The 26,322-nt window shown below is 41.5% G+C and overlaps 1 protein-coding gene across 3 annotated transcripts in view; it reads right to left on the bottom strand.

Annotated features, from left to right (window-relative positions):
* LOC109033153 (SH2 domain-containing protein 4B) overlaps positions 1–26,322 on the bottom strand; it is a 97,134-nt gene that overhangs the window by 45,522 nt on the left and 25,290 nt on the right. The window contains exons 2-3 of one of the 3 annotated variants that reach the window (XM_019045623.2): positions 14,355–14,402; positions 252–370 (exon numbers count right to left, since the gene is read on the bottom strand). The gene's annotated coding sequence lies outside the window, so the exon portion shown is untranslated. Of the gene's footprint in view, positions 1–251; positions 371–2,404; positions 2,548–2,623; positions 2,780–14,354; positions 14,403–26,322 lie in introns of those variants that run through there. The other 2 variants (XM_019045624.2, XM_072306108.1) reach the window with 2 other exon arrangements.

The following is a 26,322-nucleotide window of genomic DNA, read 5'->3' as shown; positions in this document are numbered from 1 at the left end:
GGAAGGGTGGGGCGATCATTTAAAAAAATTCAAATGATTCCTTCGGTAAACACAGAAAAATCATACGTCACCAACTGTGCACGTAGTATAGAAAAAGTCAAAATTCCCTGATTTTTCTTACGGTGGCAAAACGCCCTTGTAACTTTTGCCAAAATTCCTTGACTTCTTAGGGTTTTCTAATTGATATAATTAATTGCACGTTTGATGAGTTCCTGACGAATACACGAGGTGCAAAATAGTCAAACGCTTACCTTAATGACAGCCTTTGATTAAACAAGACGAGGGGCAATACGCTGCTATCCTCCTTCACAAAAACTGAGGATTATGTCATTATAATAAATAAAGATGAGATCACTGGTTTCCGAACATCCTGAAACAAAAAAAGAAAAGAAAAGAAGATCGGGATTAAAAATCTAATCAATCGAACTTATTAATCATGCAATTTTCGAAAGCGTGCCCAATACGTCGATGTTTCAGTGGCGCCTGGATGCAACTATTCGAGCTCTACGGATGTCCGTGTTGCATACACACTTGAGTGAAGCAGTTTTAGCTCTCCAGGCACTTTCCCGTTCACCCACGGCGCAGGCTGTATTGCGAGTATTTGTAAGATAACAAATCACCTTCCATTCTTTGTTTATACTACGAAGATAACTATTTCTTGGGCACGGCTGGTTGCAATACTCATCATTTTCAGCACCTTGCCGTATCCTACGCATGCGTGCAAGTACTTGTGCGTAGTGAATGTTTTTTTTTTGGTAACGAAGGATTAAGATGCTCTGTCATTAGGATTCTCGCAGTTCAACGCGCTGGGCCGCGGCAAAAACTGTTGTGGTATCAAATGAAATGTTAGATAATTTCCCATCGCCGTTACTTAAGGCAAAAAAGTCATTTTCTCGCGTGTTAAATAATTAAACGCTCTTGAAAATTGGGTGAAATTTCAAAATTTTCCTAATGACCATTCACGTATGCCTTAGGCAAAGAAACTAATGAGATAGACTTCTGTAAAAGCATTTTAGCTTCAAAACGAGACCAAGAAAACGAAAATCGGACACGTAGTTTCCGAGATACAGCGCGCTGAAAAAACGCTTGGCGGCCTTCTTTATCGGCCGCTATCTTGGTTCCTGCACGGACCCCAGAGTGCTTCCCCTTCTAAAAGGGCTTCTAATGACCATAAGAATGATTCCTGAAAGCGGCAATTTCCAATCAAAAAGGGCAGGGTTTTTTCGTGTGCCCACCGTACTAGCATGCGGATGAAGTGATGAGAGCCTGAAAAATCAAAACGCCTTCAGTCTCAAGCGTATGCAACACGGACATCCGTGGAGTTCGAATAGTTGCATCTAGGCGTTATAATGAAATTCGCTTATTGTTCGTTGCATATTACACTAATTAATGGTTGTATGCTTGTTCCTCTTACACCTCGAATTAATGCAAGCCTCGTTAATTGCGCCCAAGTAAACTGTTACTGATTTTATTCGTAACATTGTCAATTGGATTCGAACAACAATGAAACAACCTTTCTTGATCCTAATATGAGGTGCTGTACAATGTGTGTCTCTCGCTTTCTTATTGCGTATAGCTTCCACGCTGATTGTCAGAGCATGGGAGCAGGAAAGTAAGGGAAACTTGACCTCAGATTTCAGACACTGTACTTCTTGAAAAGGAAAGATGGTTAGTTTTGCAGCATTTTGATCTCCCTAATTTGTGCAAAAATGTCATTGTCTTGGCTATATTTTTAGGAAAGCTTGTGGAATCGAAAAGTATGTAATAAAAAAGTCCGAAGCGTCTTTCGGTGTTTTAACGGCTGATTGTTCCAATTATTTAACGAAAATCCGGTGGTCGGATGATTATCTTGATTCTATAAAAATGAGACCAAAAGTTACAAATACATCTCAAAAAAGTTCATGAGGTAAAGGCATATTATTCTCATGATGTAAGGCACAATAAGCATAATCTTAGCGACACCTGGTGGCGGTGGCATTTGGGATTTTCGACACTTCAATAATTGATTATATCATCGCATTGCCTGATAAAATCAGGTGGATCATCGAAAATCGTCCGGAAGTAGAGAAACTGCACTAAAATATTGGAACCACATCAATTGAAAAATAATGCTAAAAAAAACACACCAAAGTAAAATGTCGCATTGCGCGCAGATTTATTCGCGATCATAGAAAATCATGACCTTGTAACATCGAGAGACCCTAAAGTTTGTTCGGAGTTTCCAAATGAAAATAAATCATTCTGCAGCGTTGTAAGCGGTAACTTGTTACAATTTTAGTATTTTATCGAGGAAGTTCCTTGATTTAAGAAAACGACCGAGAGGAAAAACTATAAAAGTGCCAATAGTTGCATTTTAAAACGAAACACTTTCAATTGTCACCGTCATGTGTAACGCAGATATTACCTTCATCACTGTATCGAAAAATTGAAACTAAGCTGCTCCTTCCGGACGGTAACTCCAGAAATGCAACACATACATAACTTGTTACAATTTTAGTATTTTATCGAGTAAGTTCCTTGATTTAAGAAAACGACCGAGAGGAAAAACTATAAAAGTGCCAATAGTTGCATTTTAAAACAAAACACATTCAATTATCACCGTCATGTGTAACGCAGATATTACCTTCATCACTGTATCGAAAAATTGAAACTAAACTGATCCTTCCGGATGGTAACTCCGGAAATGCAACACATACCTCCTCCAACACCGTTACAAATGTAAAAAAAATTACCCGCGGTGACTAATTGGCAATTGGCATACTGAAGGTTCGAAGTGCCTCTGCCACGCATGGAATCACGTCAAACAAAACACAATCTCAGTCAGTTTTAGACTAAAAGCAGCAACTATTAAGCTTTGTTTATCATCCAAACCGAGATAAAACTGTGGTGTCGGTGTTGAAAGTTGATTACGATACCAACGAACGGCCTATCATCCAAGGAAACATTACTTCCCTGATAACCGAAAAGCGTGTCAAGTCTATTAAAATTAAATTACACTCTGAGACCGTCCATTGATTTAATCCATTGTGTTGCAAGGCATTTTTTATGTCTTTTTTATTGGGCGATCCTAAAGCGTAGGGGTATGAAAAATGCCGGATCTTGCGATTCGCGGATCGGAAAGAGAGAGGGATTTTTGAAGACGTGAGGAAACAACAATGCACGTCTCTACTTCAAAATTTTACGTAAAACATGGAACGTACAGTGAAAAATTCTAACATTAGCTAAGAAGTGAGAGATGAGTATTTTGATTTGTGGCCGTCAATTTAAAAGTCTACACGAGTCAAAATGCGTGTTTTACGACTGAATGGCGCCCTCAGAGAGCAATTTTGTTTTCTTGACAAGTTTACGAGTGATGGCTATGGGCTATGACTGTAATTTACAGGCATGATTAAGCCATCCTCAGTAAGAACGCATGAGCTCTTTAGTGTCAATCAGATTGTATAATTCTGTGTTCACTTTGCAAAGTAGTTAAATGTAATTCCTGCTGGAATCGTCAATTAAGACAAACGTATTTTTACTAATAATTTATAGAAAAATTATTGATACGTACGTTCGTTCGCTTTGCTACAAAATATGTACAAAGTTGCATAGTCCGAGAAACACTGAAAAGTTGTTACGTTTTTTCTGCACAGAATGACTCAATTCTTCAGCATTGAAAAAATTGACGTAACGATATACTTCTACGAATCAGCGTCCACTGATGCTTGATTTGTCCATATCAATACGATCTTCTTTCTGGTTCTTTCAACTATACTTCTTGGTTAGGGCCAAAATCAGCTAGGAGTATAGTCCGTAGTTTTTCCTGCATTCAGTCATAACCCTCGAAAACGAATGATGATCCGAATTTTGAAGGAGACGCGAACGGATTGCGAAGATGAGAAGCTTCGACTATAGGTAAAGGCAAGACTAGGCCGATAGCCGACAATTTCTTAAGTTATCAGATAAGTTACATATGCTACCGCACGGTGATGAGCTGATCCATTAAGGAATGTTCTTCCGTTCATTACAGTTCTAATTACGATCCTCCAGATAATGACATGTTAAACGGGAATGAAGCAATACCTCATTTTCCAACCGAGTTCCAACATCGTTTTTGAAAACGCAGAATGTATCACCATGACTGCACAACTATGCTGAGGCACACAAGAACCTCGACATTTACTTCTTAAATATTTCGTCACATTTATCAAGATTGTCTTAATAGATTTATTAATTATTTGAATTCTACTCATTCGTTTCGAAGAATCCCTTCGAATTTTATAGTGTTTACGGAAAAAAAGGGTTAAGGGTTATCCCCTAAAATTGTGGTGCTACCTCAACTTGTTGGATTATATGGACATTTCCAATTAATTATGTGGTAGTTCCGCAACATTTGGGCTAGTAGCCTAATATATTGGGGTACTACCAGAATTTATTAGAAATGTTCATAACACTCAACAACCCCTCGATATTTTCTTCCCAAGTTGTGCGTATTTATGCATGATTGACGTTTTAACGCACCGTTTTCCAGCTCGTCGTGATTAGAGTTTAATAACTATCATTAAACTCATAAACATCGTCAAAATATGTTTTTTTGGATTTCATTTTTTGAAATTTGGATTTGAATTTCTATTTCTATGATACCACCCGGTGCATCTTGACGTCAGGAGCAAGCCTCCGACCCTTATTCTGCTGCGGCTGCACAATATCGGTGATGGGGAGGGGGGGGGGGGGCGCTATAAATTCATGCTGTTTACATTGATTTTTCGGCTCTAAAAAATCTCTTGTTTCCCAGAGCTCTGCCCAAAATGGAAACCATCAGGAGACTCGACATTTATAGTAAACAGACGAGGGGTACAACGACGTGAACTTGATGCATCACCACATCGCATCAAGAGTGTGCTAAATACGGTAGCTTTCAGCCGGCTCAAGGGGGAGACTATCATCAAGATGTTTTCTCGCGATTAAATCGAAGAATTTACACATGTCCTGAATGCATTACAGTAGCCGCGGCGGCTGTGAGCGAAGTGTCGTACACGAAACGTGTACATGGCGTCGCAGCTGCAGGTCGCGGGGCGGTCGCCTTTCATTTTAATTACTTAATTGACGTTGATAACAAACAACGACGCTTTTATTGCATTTTTTGCTTGTCGTGAACCTCTTCTGCGCGAACTCGACCGAATGCACCTCCGTGTTTTCTTCGGATTTACATCCGAAACTGGTTCAAAAACGCTTGACTAACTTCAAATCCTTGATTCTTCCGAGTGGCTTTGCACGACATCCTTTCCCCGAAACGAGCTTTCAGAGCCGCTAATGAGAGCACAGCTTCCGCAAAGTAGCACCGAAAGCCTTTGTAATGTTTTATGCAGTGACTTTACTCACCAACTACTGGAAGCGCTTGTTTGGCATGAACCTCTCTACCGCTCGACACTCGTTAGCACATGTCCGTTTTTGGCAGAGTTGCCATACTTTTTTACCTTCAAATTCCTTGAGTTTTTCTGACCTTCGAACAGCCTTTTCGCCTTTGTTCCTTTTTTCTTGAAATACGCTAACTTTCGCTAAACTTTGGACAAAGTTTCCTTGTTCGGAGATCGAATTATAGATAAATGTATTCAGTTACAGCAGGTTTTTACCTGATGGATGACGAGATTCATAAATTCCCAGAAGGGTGGACAGTTGGAAGATCAGATATGTTTTAGAGCTTACTAGATATGTCAGAAATTTCCTGATTATTCCCACAAATTACCTGACTTTTCCTGATTTTCCTCGTTTTCCAGACCGCCGGCAACCCTGTTTTTGATCAAAATTTCTCTGACTACATTCGACGATGCCTAAATTCTTCTCGTGTCTTTAATATCCGAAAGAGAACACTAAATATTCTTTGTTTATGATCAGGAGTTTTAACCATTCATTCTTCACGATCCGGTGAAAATTCACAAAAGTTTCGAAGAATTTATGTTGGAATATTTAATTCTTATAACAAACGTAAAACATGAGAGGAAATGAGGCAACCTGACTTGCAGTTACATGGACTCATTTTGGTTAAATCCATGTATGTAATTACAACCAGCTCCTCTTCAAAGTAGTGGCAAAGCCCAATGAATGTGCTCATTACGCATATCTTGTCCACGCCCCTTACATCCTCCCGTGGACTTCAGTGGCCGGCGCGGCAATGGATCGCATTTCCTGGGTTCCCCAGGTTACTTCAATTTATACTGACCTGGATCTGGTAGAAGCAATTCTTTATTTGGAAAAAAATTAGAGTACCTTTATCAGGAGAGTATTTTCACTGAGACTCAGTCTCCAAAAAAATGGCAGCGACTCTGGGTGGGAGCGGGTGAGAAGGGGTTGTTACCAACCTTTGACGTTCATCACCCGCTGCTCCTGTTACCAACTTTATAGTGATAGGGGTTTGAGTCGATTTTCCTTTCAATGTAATGTACGAGATTGCTTCCAAAATTGAGTAAATACATCTAACTCAGTGATTTGATGGTAAAGTTTTAAAATTACATAATAAAAAGAAAAATGATTTGCGAAATTTGTAAAATTTACATTTACGTCTGTCAAAATCATGAGTTTTTCTTTTCTACTTCGTCCTTTTTGCAGTGGAAAGTCATTGTGATCCCTTGTAAAAATCCATGTTTAGAGTTATAAAAACACCTCCTGGATTTTAATCGAGGTTCGCGAGAATTGTATATTTTATATGCCATGTTTAAAGCCTTCTCAATCTTCCCTTAATCACAGCGCAGAGGTGCAGAGAGTTCTTAGCCCTCCCCAATTTGTAATTTTTCCTTCCCCAAAATTTGATGTTTTTCGATTAATACGCCTCTATATGAAATAACGCGCTTGATAGTTTCCTTCCCCAAAAGCGACGCGCTTGAAGGGCATCCGGCACAGAAAACGGTGCGTTCAAAGTTTTCTTTCTAAAATCGACCGAGATGAGTGAAAAAAAAGAAGAAAAAAAGGCTTTCCCAATTTTAACAGCCTCCCCCAATTCTCATGCGATCATGATCCAGGGTGTCTACTAAAGCACGGCCGGCCAAAAATCAGTACTTTTACAGTACTTTTTCAGTACAGTCCTGAAAAATTCAGTACTTCCTCAAAGGAAAAATTCAGTACTTTTTCAGTACCTTTATTTGACGAAATTCGAAAAATTTCAACATTTAGAATTTCTCTCTCAAATTGTGACAAAAATGAAGAATTCCGGACCTTCTAGCGGAATTTCCGCACTTTTTCAATACTACCGGACCGCCCTTAAAAAATCAGTGCTACTTCCGGACTCTCCGGAAATTCCGGACTTGTAGACACCCTGATGATCGTGTGATTGAGAACATTCTGCACCCCTGTACAGTGTCAACCGTCGGGCCTCCTAACAAAAGGATCTGTTTAAGGAACGACTATAGAGATATACGGCCCATGGGCATGGCAATACTGCCGTGCTAAGGAAAAACGCCGTATGAACATTTGAGAGTTGCCAAATTTCCCTTGTAAAAACATGTATTATTGACAACATTCTTGCATATTTTTCCTAGTGATTTTCAGATACTTTAGATTAAATTACCTACAAAATTGTCTGAAAATTTTGGAAAATAACATTCACAATTTTCCCAGTGAATTCGGTTTCTATCGGAGGAAACTTGACAACGTCTGGAGGCTCATACGGCGTTCTTCCTTAGCACGGCAGAATAGATAACAGAGAACGGTCTCCATTCGTCTCTGGTGGATGAGTGCGAATCTGGGATCATCGTCGGAAGCGAGAGAAGGAAGGAAACGGGAGTCTGAGGCTGACACCGGTTGATGGGAGCAAGTTGCAAGTGTGATATTTGGCGCGATTCGTTTCGCATCTGGAATAAGGAGTTTCACCTCCTGCGACTCCGTTTGGGCCGTAGTTTCCCTTGCGTCGGTGCCCGATTTTCCGTCGCGCGGGGAAACGCCGAAACTCCGCCGGTCGCCGCGCCCGGAACCGCGCGGATCTGGCAAATGCGTTTCCTTGTGTCGCGACGCCTCAGCGCGTTTCCGTCCACGCCGAGCAGATCCCCAGCAATCGCGCCACAATCACAGTTCTCCATCCTCCTCCGCTACGGAACAACGCCGTATGCCCCATCACACGCTGCCAAATTCATTGTAAAGCCTATATTTTCAAAGAAACTTGTCTACATTTTTCTTCCAATTTCTCAGAGAATCCGATCTGCGGGTCGATTATTGAAATTGATAGAAAAAGCTATAGACACAGAGGACAAAAGGGTACATGGAAAGAAAACATGGATTAGAGTCCAGATCTTAAAACGTCGACAAGAGAAAATTAACTGGACTGCAATCATTGAATCTTAGCTATAAATTCATGGCCAGCTCTGAAATTAACACTTACTTGCATGGGATTCAATGCAAAACGATGACGGTATTTTCTTTAAATTTCAGGCGCTCAGATAATTTATGTTGTTCCAGAATGTGCTAAATAGCAGGTACAACTAACGGTAGCACACGAGAGACCCCATAGTTAGTCCATCATTTTCTCCCACTGTAGGAACTACCCATTCCAACCAATAGGATCGCTGCATACTCCCTGTGTCTTCTGCGTCTATAGCTTTATTTATCAATTTCAACGATTAGCATGGGGCTGTCGCGTCGCGAATGGCACACAAAATAGGTCAGCAATTGCGTGAGCCCTATTTCTTAGTCACTTTTACTAAATATTGATTTTTATGAATTTAATTTGAGCCTTCTACGTCTGGCCTTACGAGCGTAATAAAACCTTAGATTTCTGAGCCAATCAGAAGTGGATTCTGGAGCAGGCTGATCGTTGAAATTGATAGACAAAGCGATAGACAAAAGAAAAATGGAGCGATCTTATTAGTTAGAACGGGTAATTGTTGTAGATCGAGGGGGAAATGATAGACTAACCGTAGGACCCCTCGCCTCGCCTTGCGTCCCTGTAACCATCCGTTTCCACGAATAATAGGATCGCTTCATTTCCTCTTCGTCTTCTTTGTCTATTACTTTGTCTATAGACTTCAATGATCGACCCGTGGTGGTCAAACTCTGTCGTAGAGGTACTCTAACACCACCTGAGTTAGACTTAAGTGCCTATATAGGTAGAGTACGGTCATTTCGGCAGGGTATCTACTAAAACAGGCTGGCCAAAATCAGTACTTTTTCAGCACATTCCCAAGAAATTCAGTACTACCTCAACAGAAAAATTCAGTACTTTTTCAATACCTCAACTGACGAAATTTGCAATTTCCCTTTCAGATTGCGACAAAAATGAAAAAAATTCCGAACTTTCTTGCAAAATTTCCGCACTTTTTCAGTACTTCCGGACCGCCCTTGAAAAATCAGTACTATTTCCGGACTTGTAGACACCCTGTTTCGGGCTAAAAGCTCCATGACCTAATCTTAAAATTACCGACATGTCCATACTCTCCCTATAGGTATATAGATACTCTCGGTTAGGTTATATGTCCAAGTTGCTTTTCATCCGCGTAGAGCGAGTCGGTGTGATAAACACGAGTAGTTAATTAGTCGGCGTTTCCGTAACTGTTAAACTGTTGACTGGGTCTCATCATCCTAACTCAATTCGAGATTCGTGCAATTACGAGACCGTCGCGTCGGGTCGGACGATAGGAGGGAACGGCCGCATCAGACCGCAGACGGTCACGGATGGAGCTGACGCTTGTTGAGAGTTGGGTAACGAGGGAAATCGATGCGGGAGGATCGTTGATCGTTGATCAGCGCGGGGCGGGGTGCCGGGCCGGCGCGGCGGGGGATAGAGCCATCGCGGATGGACCTCGCTTTTGAGCTCGGGGTGTCAGAAATCGGCCCGGGGCCGGGAAAACTCGGCGCCGTTGTTGCCTAATCGCACATCACCGGCCGAGTATTCTGCCGTGCTACAGAAAAACGTCGTATGAACCTTCAGGCGTTGTTAAATTTGCTTTCATAAAACACGAATTTCCCGGTAAACTCATGAATATTTTCCTTCCAATTTTTCAGATAATTTTGCTCGGAATTCCACCGAAAAGTCCGGAAAATTGCAAGGGAAAATATTCATAACTTTCCTTGAAATAGAACCTTTTATCGAAGGAAATTTGGCTCCTCTCAAATGTTCATACGACGTTTTTTCTTAGCATGGTAGTATTGACCTCATCTTTCTATAGCGTCCACCCCACGTTCAAACTGGGGCTCTCAAACTGGCACTGTGTATCTATACGTCGCTTTTGCGGCGCGCTAGGGCGCTCTGCGACACCTAGATCTACAGTCCAGATTCTTGAAAACATTGACAAGAAAATATAGTCTTGATTCAATCGGATTTTTGCTTGAATCAAAACGAAATCCGCTTAAATTAAGAGGCTTGGTTCTTGATTTAAGCTAGATTCTGATTGAATCAAGAGTACTTTTTCTTGTCGATATTTTTAAGAGTTTGGACTCTAGATCCAATGTGGTTTTTTTCCAGTGCATACCAATTGCTTGGTCATGATATTAATGGCACTAATTCGTCGTCTACCTGACATAAGGCCGTAACTGCACTATGCAATGAACCCTGTCTTCCATACGTTTCAATGCTTTTCCGGGCTCATCTCAATGTGTATAGTTACGCCCTTATGTCAGCCAATCGACGAATTCTTCAATTCCTCAGCCATTTCTGCACGAAATTCCCTGGAGACAAGACCGGATCTGTAATGTTTCGCAGGGCCGTGTCGTCCTATGGGCGAGTGGAGCGGTTGCCCCAGGCGCTGACGAGAGGGGGCGCCGAAAAGTCGAAAAGGAAAAAAGGACGGGGAAAACGAAAAAGAGAAGAAATGCTCTCTTGAAATTCAAGATTTTCTGGGGAAGCCCATCCAACTCCCCAACCCCCCCCCCCCCCCCAACCTTCCTTCAGGGGAAGGGGCACCGACAACATCCCCAACAACGCCGCGGCTCTGATATGTCGCGAACACATCGGTTATACCTTCGAAGATCGTCGGGCCGACGAGGTTGGAAAGGCAACATTCAACAGTTCCATCGATGAGCCTCTTTGAAGCCCCTAGTTTTAACGTGGGCTTGAAGCTTAAAATAGGCTGGCCATAAGCGTCTTCCATTCCGTGTCGCAACGTCGCAAACGAAGATACGTGGTTTCGCACTTAGGCCATCGATGTGGCCCGAATACATAGGTAAATATCGTATATACCCGCACGTATCCTTTACTTCCTCATAAGTCAAAATTTGAATGTTAAAACGTATCTTATTATAGTGTCGCTAGTTGTTTTGGAGCCATGCAATCCTATATACTAGGCACTACTACAATAATAGACGGCAACGAAGGAGGGACCACCGTTGCTAGACTGTAGTTAAGGCTATGGGGCTCCACGAAGGAGCGTGCGAGAAAATAGGTTGTTTTGGCGTAAACGTAGCACCTTGCTATGGTGGCCCCGGCCATTCACTTCACGCTCCATTGCGGCCACGGCCTCCCTGCTGGCTCCTGGCTCGCCCCCCCCCCCCCCCCCGCCGCCGCGCCGTTCGCATTACAATCATTACATGCCTTCTCCTCAAATTTTCCATCACCATCAGGACCTTGGCGAGAAAAACAGGCAGATCTTGCGGTACATCGGCACACGGTTTTGCAACTGCAAAATGAAAGATTCCGAGACAAGGCTGGGAGCTGAGCCTTGTGACAGCTGACGAAATGGATGAAAATAGGGTGTTCTCTAATGCTGATGCCTCAACATCAACGTTTATTCGCCACTTCATTACCTACTTTCTCATTTTTGAGGGATTAAAGGGGAATTAATATTACAATGGATATAATTTTGACATTTTATAAGAGCGGTACCGGTAATCTTGCAGTGATCTTAAGTAACCGTTCCGCCACGCCACTACTAAGTGAGTTTAAATCTTCTTCGACATCGCTGAATTCATCCATGGTCAAAAACTACTGGAATACCAAATTAAAAGGAAACACAAAGGAACCTCGAATCTTCCAGGGTAGAAAAATAGGTTTGCCCCTTTGGACCCTCTGAAATCTTCCTCTAACTTAAAATTTCGGTATTTCTTGGACCAAAGATGAATTTGACGCTATGAATTGACAAATTATCAGTTACTTAATGAGTTTTGGTCCAGAAAAGTCGCCAAAATGAAAAGAAAACCATGGTTCCATGAGTTTTGGGGTTAGAATGTAGCTTCGGAGGGGGAGGGGGGCACTCTTGTGAAAAACTGGAAAAACCTCAGGGAGAAAAAGTCTCATTTCGAACCACAGAATAGGCCCCTGGAATCTAGCCGTTTAACCCTTCATGAAACTCCTTGCATACAGTGTGTGGATGGTGGTTACGAGTCGCGCTTCGTTTTTCCAGCATCGAGAGCGTCCTAGCTACTGGGTCGGCTGCCCCGATGAACAGGGAACTGCCGCGCATTCTGGTCCCCCATTTCGTAGCGAGCTCGACGGACGGACGCGAGTTCTCTCTTCCGGCAGGAGTCGACGCGACGCGACGCGACGCCAAGAGACCCAACGACCGACACGTAACGTTAGTGCATCACGTTCCGATGGAGGACACAACGCTATTCCAGTTCGTCTGCCCGCTCGGGCTCACGTATAGGGCCCGACTCCATTTCCACGAGAGCCCTGGAGAGAATTGTGCTTTACGGACGACAGGGCTCACCTCTGGATGTGCTGACGTCCTGACGTCGCTGAGCCAGGAATGTGCCACTCACGCCGGTCATAGAATGGGTCAGTTGCGCTGATCACAGAACTGTATGATGGTTTAAGCTGATAGATTAGCATAAAATAGTATGATCCGCCCAAAAGCTAAATTTTTACGTCCAATATTAACAAAAATATAGCTCATCGTAAAACGTAGCATACACAGAAGAAAATAGATGGTGCTGCCGACAGAACCTTCTGTTCACAGGGCTCCTGCAGTTTCTTTGTTACACTCACAGAATTTTTCTGTTGTGAGAACAGAACTTCGGTCGTGGGAACAGAGCCCTCTATCCTCATAACGGAAGCTTCTGTGACTGTTACAAAAGAAGTGCAGGAGCCTGTGAACAGAACTTTTTTTTTTCAGTGTACGACGTCATCCATGGTATACTGTGGTGCCTTCCACCTTGGTTTCATCAATCGGTGATATATCCAACCATATGATACGACTATGTGCATTGGTTCTTCGATGTAAAACACGGATGAGACCAAGGTCGAAGAAACGACGGAATGCGCGACCGCGGTGGATGACGTTATACGCTGTTTTTCGATGAGCCATTGAGCTTGGACGTAGAAACTTGGCTTTTGAACCAATCGTACTAGTTTTTGTTGATCTATAAGCTTAGGCGATCAAAACATGAAATTTTACAGAAAGTTATGTAAGTTTTTTCTGAGACAGTTTCAGAAGTTCATGCTAAAGTGATCCCTCGTCGCTTGGCCACCTGAAAGAAATTTTCAGCAAGTGGCTCCTCTTTCCAAGGGAAATTTGGGAAATTTGGGTGCATTAATATTGAAATGTTGCTTATTCGATTGGTTCAAATGAACGATTTATCAGCAGGGTGTCTACTTACACAGGCTGACCAAAAATCAGTACTTTTACAGTATTTTTTCAGTGCATTCCCAAGAAATTCAGTACCTCTTCCCCTGAAAAATTCAGTACTTTTTCAGTACCTTCATTCGACAAGATTCGAAAAATTTCAAAGATTGGAATTTCTCGCTCAAATTGCGACAAAAATTCCGGACCTTCTTGCGGAATTTCCGCACTTTTTCAGTACTTCCGGACCGCCCTTAAAAAATCAGTACTATTGCCGGACTTTCCGGAAATTCCGTACCTGTAGACACCCTGATCATGAGAAAGAGTGAGTCTAACGTTTTAGAGGAAGAGTAACAACGGGCAAGAAGAGAACGAACCATGCTTCGTGCTCCGTAATCATTTGTGATGTGTCCACCGCCGAATACGTTTTTCCTTTTGCTCGTTCCATTTTCTTTTCTTTTTTTGTCTATTCGCGCGCCGCGACCGGCTCGCTAACAATGAAAAATCGATCACCTGGTTTCGTCATTTTTTTTACTCTTTATCACCTGCGGAAAATTACTTCCTCCGCTCATTTTAATTGGCCTTTTGTTCGCCAGGTTTCGTGGATTTCACTGAGACTGAGAAGCATGCCGGCCGGTGCGAATGGCCATGCCGTTTTGGGCACTTGACAGTTTGCAGAACTGTTTTTCTTCCATTCAAAACTATGTAAAACAATCGATTCGTAAATTGCCTCACATAAAATTGATATTTTTAATGAATTTCAATGAGGAAAAACAATGTTTCCAGCTTGCAAAATCGCCACTGGTTTTGGGCGATCCATCGCTTGAAGACTCGAACGCAAAGAAAGCTCAAGAAAATCTTTAAGATAACATTGTGGAATCATGTAAAAGGACTCACCAACTTGAGGTTACTTTCTGATTCACAGTCTCATATCAAAAAGTACTCCTGAAACAGAAAGAAGCCAAGTTCAATTAGAACTACAGTAAAATTAAAATGTCTCACTTCTGCAGAGACGTTCGCACTTCAGAGAGAAGTGTTTGCTCATAGGCTTTAGAACGTAGACGTATATGTTTGACATGCAGTAAAAATAGTTGATACTTTTAGAAATTTCAACGAATGTTTGATATATTGTCTTGCGAGATCTAGATTCATGTTAAAAGCAACTTTCCGCAAGTTCGGAAGCTCCATGAATGTCATCCCTTTCAAATTTTACAGTAACTGCGCGCTAGAAGCATTGGGGGAGGAGGCGAGGGACTATCCTGTCGTTTTTAGGAAAAAAGCCATATGAATCATCGGGCGTTGCCAAAGTTCTTCTGGCGAAACACTAATTTTGCGGACAACTGGTGTTTTGTTTTATATTCTCAGAGACTTTTAAGAGCTACTCAATCTACTGAATCTGAACATTTCAATAGGAAATACTCATGCAACTTTTCTCAAATTGAATATTTTATCAGGAGAAATTCGGCAACTTGCGAAAGCTCGTGGCGTTTTTTAAACATCGTATGAACATCTGATTGTTGCCGAATTTCCCTTGATACAATTTTGTGAGTAGCTATGAGTATTTTCTCTTGAAATTTTGGACTCCCGTAGATTAAACTGCGCAATGTTCCGAGCATTTCAAAGGAAAATAATGACAGATTTCCGAATAATTTTGATTTCATTAGAAAAGAGGAAGCAACGTCCTATAATGGTCATGAGTCATTCTTACATAGGAAGACGGTATGACCTGACTCCCTCGAGAATCTATTCGATCAACCACCCGAGAAGAATGGTGATTGGATTCTGGTGACGGAGAGAAACAACGACGGAAAAACTATGACACAAGAACAAAACATTTCCGATACGATTGCACCAAATTAATTGTACCTTTTCGATCACAAACGAGCAACCACTCTACCCTACCCCGTCCAATCCTATTCCGCCGCTAAAGAAGAACGTCGTACGAACACTCGAGTGTTGCCAAATTTCCCGGATAAAAGTGTCTTTTTGACAAAATTTATGCATATTTTTCCATGAAACTTTCATATATTTTAGATTAAATCGCGAACAAAATAGTCTGAAAAACTGGAAGAAAAATATTTACAATTTCTCCAATAAATTCGTATTTTATCAGAGGAGATTTGGCAATGCCTGAAGGTTCATACGGCGTTTTTCCTTAGCAAGGCAGTATTCCACCTCTCATCTTGGAAGGCACACCGTGCAAACTCACGTTTCATGAGACTTGACGATTCCAATTTCGACTGGTGAATAGCGACCATGTGACGTGACGTGACAGATCTAATTTACTGTTACTGTGAGAGAGGTGCAGAGGGGGGGGGGGGGTTGCTCTCGAGGAATCAGTCTTAAGAGAACCATCATTTCGTGGATGGGGGACGAGGACGGTAAATATGATTTGAGTTATCAGAGCGCAACCTTACTCATCGCAGGAACTAAGTATATCGTTGGAGCTTCAAACGACGTGGGAAAAAGTATGGGTGAAGGAGCGAGACAGTACCGGCTGGAGCGGTATAGATCAAAATCTCGAAGTTTGAAAAGTTGACGCCAAATTCAAAAGAAATAAAACGGGCATTTTCACAATAAAATATGAGCTCGAGCAGGGAACAAGCTAAAGAGTATTCGCACAGGGTACCAAAACTGAAGAACGAAGAGGTTATTATGAGTCTGCCCTTAATTTTGCAATATTCATCTCTTTTTTCTTTGAAAATTTTTATACGATCTAAACTGATTGGTTCAAAATAAGGCTAAAACGAAAAATGTAAAAAAAAAAAATTACTTTTTCACGATTTATGTCTTGCTTACTTCTCCCATTCCTAAAATTCTCCATTTCGTGAATCGTGGTAAGAGGCTTCTAACTTGAGTAATAATTTTTGTTTTGTTCGATAGTTTTGTGGTTTTCAGTGTCTTCGCATTCTGTCACTGTTGTCTTTGGCTCATTTTTTTGCAAAGGGGCAAAATTTAAAGAAAGGTAGGCATCCTTTTTTACCTCTTGCCTTATGGAAAAAAAAATCCACAGAAGTGCTTCAAAAATTAGCAGATTTAACAAGAATTGAAGAGGGAATTGGACGTTTCTAATAACAACTTGTTGGCGATGCCAAAATTTAACATCTTTGGGTCCAAAAGTTGTAGCACTTCTCGCAATTCTAGGAGCGTCATAAAAATGTAACCTGCAGCTAGATGGAAGAATGACGCACGCAGCGTTATGTAGCTGCATTCTGCTTGCAGTAAGTAGTTCAGTGCTAATCGTAATCCGAAGTTCGATAAAAGAGTCACTCGAGATCGAAGACGTCACAGGTCTCATAAAAAGAGCTGACGAAAAAGTTAGTGACATGACGTACAAATCGCAATTTTCTGTACCAGCAAATTAAACCTAGCGAGGATTCGAGCGACTACCCTTATAATTCATCGCCCTCCTGACATAGGGGCGTAACTACACTCTGCAATGAACCCTGTCCTCCATACAGTTCAATGCTTTTCCGGGCTCATATCAATGCGTAGTTACGCCCTTATGTCAGCCGGATGACGAATTCCTCCGACGAGTAACTATGGGAAAATACTGACTGGAAGAAAAATCTTTGCAGGAAAAAACGAAAAATTTCAAATAATGAAATTAATGTTTTCATTTCTAGCGTCATTTTTATTTTATTTTATTATTTCGGACACAGAGGCTCGCAAATTGGGAGTTTTCTAACTTTCCCTGGTAAAAATTGGCAGTAGAATCTGTGTTCCAAAATACCATAGACCTACAGCCGGCTGTAAGATTTCCAATAGCTTCTATAGCTGGCTACACAATTTCTTATAGCCTTTTACAGCCGATGGCGATTAAGCAACAACCAGGCGATAAAGTGTATACTAAACGTCACTAATTACGGATGCTAGGACTTAGTGAGTTTTTGGACCACTGCTCTCTTTTTGGGCCGTAGTATCTTGATTTATTTTGCGAGGAAAGCTCCGTACTTTTGATGGATGCCTGCCATTCCTAATATATTAGAGCACCTTCAGTTTCGTATGATACTGTGCAATACCTCTGGTGTAAAATAGTTGCTTCAAGCGCCGTGGCGCGCTGCGCTGCGGCGCGGCAGGCAGCCAGCCAGCGCGGAACGCGCATTGGCGCCTACAAACCTAACTGGGATACTTCACGCGTTGCGCATTGCGTGAAGTATCCCTGTTAGGTTTGTAGGCGCCAGTGCGTCGCCGCTCCGCTTTGTGTTAGGCTCTAATATTTAATCTGGCGGAGTCAGCGTTATTCAACTCATGATTTTGAAATGTTTGCCTTTGCACATCCGTATGGATTATTCTCATTTTAGTTGATGAAAAAAAATATGTATTAAAGGAAAATATAATGTGTGTTTTGTAAATATTAAGGTGGTTCCGTATCAAACTTAATGATTTCCAAAGCACACGAATTTCTACACAATTTCTTATAGCCTTTTATAATCGATGGCGAAAAAGCAACAGCCAGGCGATAAAATGTAAAGCCCGGCGATAGGAACTATAGCCCGGCTGCATAATTTTTTATCGCTTCGTATAGCCCGGCCGTATGCTTTTCTCCGCATTCTACAGCCACCTATATGATTTTCTGTAGCCTTCTTTAGCCGGCTATAGGAATTCCTATGGTATTTTGAAACGCAGCTCTTATCGCCAATGTTCACCAGGGCTGCAGTTGGGGTTTTTTCATGGATAAAAATACGAAGAAGTCTTCTTCCTACCGGTACAGTTAGATTTGCTGCAGTTTAACTTTGACGTTTCCTGGGGATTTTTTTTTCAAGCCTAATATCAATGCAAACAAACTACCACGCGAATAAAAGTACCAAATTATAGGGTCCAGTCAAACAGGAGGGAGGACAAAAAGATATACTGCTCGCTTAAAAAGTAAGGCAAAGGGTATAGATACACACGGAGAAAAAAACTTCGTGCATGGGACCCGAAGTTGTGGTCATATGGATCACTGACGTTTTTGGATCACGCATCCGAAAACTCGAGGTCCAACTGCCGAAGTTCGGGTCAGACTCCTGAAGTACTTCGGTATATACCGAAGGGTTCAGGTCACACATCTGAAGTATTCCGGTACATACCGAGAGCTTCAGATGTCTGACCCGAACTTCGGCAGCTGGACCTCAAGTTTTCGGATGCGTGATCCGAAAACTTCAGAGATCCATACGACCTCAACTTCGGGTCCCGCACGAAGTTTTTTCTCCGTGCAAATTTCATATTTATTGCATCTTATAAAATCTAAACTGATGAAATATGTGAAGTATACGTCGAATTTAATTAAATGTTAATTCTTACTGTCGGGTTTTTAAAAAATAAAGTATTCCCATTGGAACTGATCGTGAGCCTATCCTACGGAAACAGAAAGGAGAAATACACTCATTCTTAATGGAATAAGCTCTTCGAAGCAATACACCTCAGCTCTGGCTCTGACACATTTTTACTCGGCCAGTATCCAGAGCAGCCTTGACTGATAACATTGGATGCAGGCGGTGCGTTACGGGCTTGTTCTATTAGAGTTTGAGATAATTACGCAGACCGATCGTCGGAAATAATTACACCCGGCGACAAATGACGGGACGGATTTCGTCGAAAAGGAACTACCGATGGTTAATGAAGACGACTACTTTGAATAAGCGAGTAGAGCTCACGTGTTTTATGATACGAAAACTTTAACACGTGAGTGCGGCGTAACGAGAGAGAAAAAAAAAATCAGAATGGACGGAGAGGGATGAAGGGTCCGAGGTGATTTCTATGAATTCTTTTGATTGATAGATTTGTACAATTGGGGCAACATTTTCGAACGAATAGTGTTTTGGATCTTTAGACTCCAAAAATTAGCGATAAGCCGGAATAACATGCTGAATTTGGCAGCTGAATATAGGAGTCAACAGTCATCGTTCAACAGATTAAATTTCCTAAATTCCAGATATTTTCATGCAAATTTGTATCAAATCTATTCGAATGGTTCACACTGGAAAAAAAAAAAAAAAAAAAAAAAAAAAAAAAAAAAAAAAAACATTGGATCTAGAGTCCAGGCTCTTGAAAACATTGAAAAGGAAAAATACTCTTAATTCAATCGGATTTTTGCTTGAATCAAAACGAAATCCGCTCAAACTAAGAGGCTTTCTTCTTGATTTATGCTAGATTCTGATTGTATCAAGAGTACTTTTTCTTGTCAATGTTTTTAAGAGTCTGGACTCTAGATCCAATGAGTTTTTTTTTCCAGTACAGACAAACTGAAAATTGCTGAGCTCCGATCCTCGGCGGTGCCCTGAAATTTTTCTTGTTGAAAATTCAGGCAGCGGACCGATGACTTCCACATTCAAGCCACGTTCAGCTTCATCATTCAGCGTGTGATTTCGGGTTTACAGCCGAGCTAACAGCGGTTTTCCTCTCCCTTTTTAAATCTTTAGGTGACTAAAATAAGAATTCCGTTCTATGAGAGTAATCTGGAAGAAAGTGGTTGAGACTAGAAGACGTATGCACTTGCAGACAGATAAGTCACACGCTTGACAGGCAACCGCAAGCGTGCGAGCCGTTTAAAGAGTAATGTTTGCACCTCTTCTTTCGGAGGGAGGAAATTCGGGTCGAGAGGAGACGAGTAAAGATGGGTGGAAAGTAGAGAAGAAAGGGGAGCTGATGAAGACTCAGAAATAGATCCGAACAGTGGCGCTTTCGATCACTCAAGGCTTATTACTCGACAAATCTACAACCCTCTAAAATATCCTATTACACCAACATTGTCAAGTTTGCACTGGAAAAAAAACATCGGATCTAGAGTCCAGACTCCTGAAAACATTGACGAGAAAAAATACTCTTGATCCAATCAGATTTTTGCTTGAATCAAAAGGAAATCCGCTCAAATTAAGAGGCTTGGTTCTTGATTTAAGCAAAAATCCGATTGAATCAAGAGTATGTTTTCTCGTCAATGTTTTCAGGAGTCTGGACTCTGGATCCAATGTGTTTTTTTCCAGTGTGGGGTTTCCATAATTTCTTCATTTGTCGATTCCTTGAATATTTCCTGTGTGATTTTTTTTTTTTTTTTTTTTTTTTTTTTTTTTTTTTTTTTTTTTTTTTTTTTGCGTTTCCTTGGCTCCAAATTTTCAAGAAAAGTTCCGTAAAAATAACGTGGCGTTCAGTAACGGCGATGAATAATTCTCTTTGGGGCTAGTTACCTTGAATTTTTTTAACTAGACAGCACATTTTCATATTCAAGTGTTTCGGTAAAATATAAAATCGAAGAAAGGTCTACAGTGCAACTAACTATGCATACATATTTTCTGGGAAATAGTGGCAAATTCGGGGCCAGAAGTGTGCGATGTATTTCCTCGTTTTTTGCTGTTGGTTGCATCCGGCTGGTATCAAATAACTTAACGAATCCTTGCCAGACTGACTGGAATCACTGAGCACGCTCGACTTGAAGCCAGAATGGCAACAACTAACAAGCGTCTTCGTAGAGCATCGTCGTCGCCTTGTTCCGTTCCGATAAATCTGTTCACCTTGCGTCAGTCAAAGGAATTTTCACAGAAAATAAAAGAAACGTAGATAACAATGAAGGCTTAAACAGGAATTCGATCCATTCAGCGTCTTGCTCTTGCTTCTTGGACTCTTTACAAGAACCAAAAAGCTGAGGAGAAACACCTTCTCTTCAACAGCTCGCTATCCTGCTTAAATTGGCATATTGTATCAGAGCTATCACCGCGAGGACATTTGAATCCTCGATATTATCGGATGATTCGAAAAAGTGAATTAGGCACATTGCTGTTTCGCCTTCAATTTTCGGGGTAGGCCAAAAACCATGGAATGACAGTTACCTGACAAGTTATCTTCTTTACATACTTTATTCAAGCTATCTCTGGGGACATTTGATCCCTCGACATTACAGAACGCATTGAAAAAGTGAAGTACGTATATTGCTGTTTCGCCTTCAATTTTCGAGGTAGACCGAAATCCATCCTCAATGCAATTACAGTTACCAGACAATAAGTCATCGGGGGCTCCCTGAACCGCTTAACGTAAAAAAATATTTTATTCGCGCTATCACTGAGGACCCTTGATTACCTACTTGACATTATAGAACGCAAGTACGTACATTGTTATTTCTTCTTCAATTTGCCTACAGATATCCAAGCTACCCTTGGGGGACTCTTAATTACTTGACATTACAGAACGCATTGAATAAAAAAGAAGTACGTGTATTCCTATTTCGCCTTCAATTTTCGAGATAGGCGAAAAACCATCCTCAATGCAATTACAGTTACCAGACAATAAGTCATCGGAGGCTCCCTGAACCGCTTAACGTAAAAACATATTTTATTCAAGCTATCACTGAGGACCCTTGATTACCTACTTGACATTACAGAACGCAACTACGTACATTGTTATTTCTTCTTCAATTTTCCTACAGATATCCAAGCTACCCTTGGGGGACTCTTAATTACTTGACACTACAGAACGCATTGAATAAAAAAGAAGTACGTGTATTCCTATTTCGCCTTCAATTTTCGAGGTAGGCGAAAAACCATCCTCCGTGCAATGACAGTTGCCTACCCAACATGTTATGTTAATGATGAGGATCACTCTTGGCGTGCAACTTTTCAAATTTCGATGCGTATCTGGGCGTTACAGATGGAACTGACCTTAGCGATTCTCCGCGTCGAAGAGGATCACGGTTGAATTTAAATTTATGGCGATGTTTACATAAACAGGCGCGGGGAACGCGAGCATTTCCGCGACACGACGCCGCGCGATGGCGCTCGGCAATGCTCGACCGAGCCACGAGCCTCAAGCTCGAAGGCCTCACACGGACGACGAGGAGCTCGCTGATTCACAGAAAAGACGTTCCATCAGCCAACAACGAGCACTACATGAGCCTCCGCATGTTGCAAAACTTCCTTTCATTAAAAAAAAAATTAAAAATAACAAATGTCTTCATTAATTTGACAAATTAATCCTTCAGATCTTTTAGAGAATTCCATCCGCGATTGAATCTAAGTTACCACAGAATTTAAAAAATGAAATTCCTCGATAGCAGGGTTCGAAACTCACCTTGAGTTTCAGGAGGCATGTGGCCCATCAAGCTCGATTTTTAGGGGTCATTGAAGATTTTTAGGGCTCAAAATGACTTTTTGCCTATATATCACGGCGCACTAAGTGAAAAGTTAGACGCAGGCTGTTTTGGTTACTGAACTGGTAGCTGTAACTTGAGGAAGAGGAAAGCTCCAAAATCACCAAACATAAAAATTGGGATTTTTTTGGGAGGGGGGCACTTTTGGGCAGAGCCTTCATTTTTTAGGCACCGTGACCGATTTTTTAGGCGCATTTGGCTCGTTGGCGTCTGTGAGTTTCGAACACTGCTCGATAGTTCCTTGTTGTTGTGTTCCTGATACATTTTGATAGAATTCTCTGATAATTGAGGCCAGATGGGTAAAAAGACTTCGTTGTTCGAAACGTCAAATCCATCTTAGAAAGTTAAAAAACATGATTTAACAATTTTTCCCTGGCACTTTCGTCATGTACCCTGACAAGAACAGGTTTTCCCTGAATCTTTAAAACTCCCTGACATTTACCGGCTTTCTCTGACTGTGGCAACCTTGTTGGATCTGGAATGAGGCATTTGTGATCGAAGGGAACACGAACTCACTTTTTTCAACTTGCTGAGAACCGATGATGAATATGATTGATGAATTTCGATGATCGAACAAGATGAATTTTTTTAGCTAGAGCTCCAATTCTAGGTTAGAGCCATTGTGATTGGACATGTACATTTCAAAAGTCAAAGTCTATATCATTGAGCAGATTACTTACAAGAAAAATGGATTCGTACTTTTTGATTCTGACTTTTTTTACTAGTATAGATTCCAGTATAGAATATAATTTATTGGTTTTTGATCCCATCACTTAAATGGTGTAACTGAACAGATTTTCATAGAGGATACAGTTACTGAAGTACGAGGCAAAGTATAAGATTCTTTTGAAACAGCTTTGCGGAAGCTTTTTTAATTCTGACAATTTCTTTTCGTTTCTCTGGGTGTGATTTGAAACGCACTATAAGTATGTATTGCTGCTATTATATCGATTTCGTTGAAAAGGGCCCATGTCCCCAGATAGATCCGATGTGCTTCAAGTAGGTATCTAAATTCCAAGGAAAAATAATTATATCGCTCGTAAAAAATAAATATTTTTTTCGGAGGAAATCTGGCAAAGTTCGAATGTTGATACGGTGTTTTTCCTCAACAGGGCACTGTACAGCCGGTGCGGCGCGGGGACGCCATTTCAAACTTCTGCCGCTTCGAAGTTAGAAACTGAATAGCGCAAATGCCTCAACGAACGGCGCGCTGTAAAGCTTTCGAATCTACTTGTCTAACAGCGGGTGTAACTCATTTTAGGAGTGACAAGTTGAATCAAACGGAGTTGACTGAAAATCACTCGGGAAGATTCTCAGAATCGGTTGCTATTAACATTGCTTTCAATACTCTGACGTAAGTAAGAACACTGTATGAGTCGTAGGATATTGACAAATTTCACTGATAAAACGAGCATTATTTGCAAAACTTGTAAATGTTTTTCATTTCTTGTTTCAAAGAAGTTCATTCATGATTTGTTTTAAGCACCAACCAACGTTAAAATCTCTTCCCAAAAATAAACATTTTGTCGGAGAGGATTAGGCAACATTGAAATATTCACACGGCATTTTCCCTAGGCATAGCAGTACTGCCGTGCTGAAGAAGAACGCTGCACGAGCACTTGAACGACGCCAAATTTTTCATGATGAAATATTTTTCGGAGAAAAATATTAGGAATGTTTTTCCTCGAATACATGTCATATTGAGCTGCGAGTAATTCTCTGAAAAATTAAAAGAGAAAGTTTCACATGTTTTCAGATAATCGGCACTATACAAAAAAACTTCAGTGATATTCGAGTGTTCACGCAGCATTTCTGCTCAGTACGGATTAAGTATCTGAACTCATAGAACAGTCCAACATACTTTAATCTCTAATAGACGTTGCAGCTGCAGAAGTCTAGTACGATGAATGAACGTGCATATTCTACGCTTGAGTACTTCCTTAATAAACCTGTATTATATGATGTTACCATTTTGAGGCTCCCTTTCCTCTCAAAAATGAAACAAATGCCACCTTGAGCCAGGGTACCTACTAAAACGAAGGTTGACCAAGACCAAGAGTCAGTATTTTTACGGTATACTTTTTCAGCAATTTCCGAAAAATTTCAGTGCCGCTTTCACAGAGATATTTAGTGCTTCTTTGGAACCTTCGCGTCACAAAATTCGAGAAATTGTGAAAACTTGAAATTCAAACGTTCAACGACAAAAATGACAATGCTGTAAAGTTCGAGGCTCATTTGGGCCTGAAGCTCAGCTGACTGCACAGATACTGCATTGATAACCGGTGCGTAAAGGATTGCCTACTAATCAGGCTGTCTTAAAGATCGCAGGTGGCAAGACGCGAAGAATTCCGGACCTTCCTACGGAATTTCCGTACTTTTCAAGTGCCTCCGGACCGCCTTTAAAAAAATCAGTATTATTTCCGGACTTTCGGATTAGTGGGCACCCTGCATCGAGTCCGAACCTAGGCGCGTATCCTCTCCACACTTCGACATGTTGGTCAATTCATGTAGGGTGTCTACTCGAACAAGTTGGCCAAAAATCAGTCCTTTCCTTTTCAGTACAATCCCAAGAAATTCAGCACCACCTCAACAGAAAAATTCAGTACTTTTTTAGTACCTCAATTTGAAGAAATTAAAAAAATTTCAAACATTTGAGTTTCTCACTCAAACTGCGACAAAAATGCCGAACAAATGAAAAAAATTCCGCACCATCCGGCGGAATTTCCGCACTTTTTCAGTACTTCCGGATCGCCCTTGAAAAATCAGTACTATTTTCGGACTTTCCGGATTAGTGGGCACCCTGCATCGAGTCCGAACCTGGGCGCGTATCCTCTCCACACTACGACATGTTGGTCAATGTGCAAGGTACAAGAGGATGAACTGGGAGCGAGGATCCAAGGAACGGTGCTGCAGGGAATCCGCTTCTGCCGTTTGTTGATCCGCCGTAACGGCGTTGCAAATTATTCGGGCGGCAGCGGACAGGAGCAAGACCCGAGGGCGGGAGGCGCGCTCCGATGTGAACTGGGTGAAGGTGGAACGGGCAACGGGAGTACGTCCGACTTGGAGACTGGATCCTACGGCTACGGCTACGGCTACCGAGAGAAGTGCGGTGTGAACCCGGTCTTGACTCATGACTCATGACTCACGCTTCATGCCATTGGCCGAGTGTGAGCCATCGTATCACATCCAGGATCGACATCCAGTATATCCACCCATCCCAGAACAAAGGTAACAGCATCGTACGGCGTCCGCGCCGACATATGTAACATTAGCACCGATTCCATGCGAAATTACGCACTACACGTACACAAAAAACACACGCACTCACGCACACAGCGTTCAGGACTTCACTCCCGACGGGAGACCACGGTCATGCGACTGTCTGTTGCTCGCTCTGATGCCATGTTCTCTCTATTTCAAGTTCATGCGTTCTTTTTAATTTTTAATCTATTTTATAACAGACTGATTTAATTACTGCGTAAATATCAATCGTAACCAAAAAATGTAAATGTCCTTTCTACACGTAACGCCTCAATGATCGACGATCGATAAGTCGAATGACGTAGCCACTGAAACAGTCTATTGCCCGCTATCCTGAGATCCACCATCTTGGTTCACGACAACTGCTCCAGCATAAAAAGGAGCATAATTCTGAGCGTGCATATAGGAAGAACGCCGTAATGATCATGTCGAGAGTTGCCAAATTCCCTTCAATAGCAATGTTTATTTATGTGAGGGACAAGATAG

The sequence above is a fragment of the Bemisia tabaci genome, chromosome 1, assembly GCF_918797505.1.
Source record: "Bemisia tabaci chromosome 1, PGI_BMITA_v3".
Lineage (NCBI taxonomy): Eukaryota > Metazoa > Arthropoda > Insecta > Hemiptera > Aleyrodidae > Bemisia > Bemisia tabaci.
Note: the sequence above shows the minus strand (reverse complement) of the source record. Positions and strands in the feature narration are given on the sequence as shown.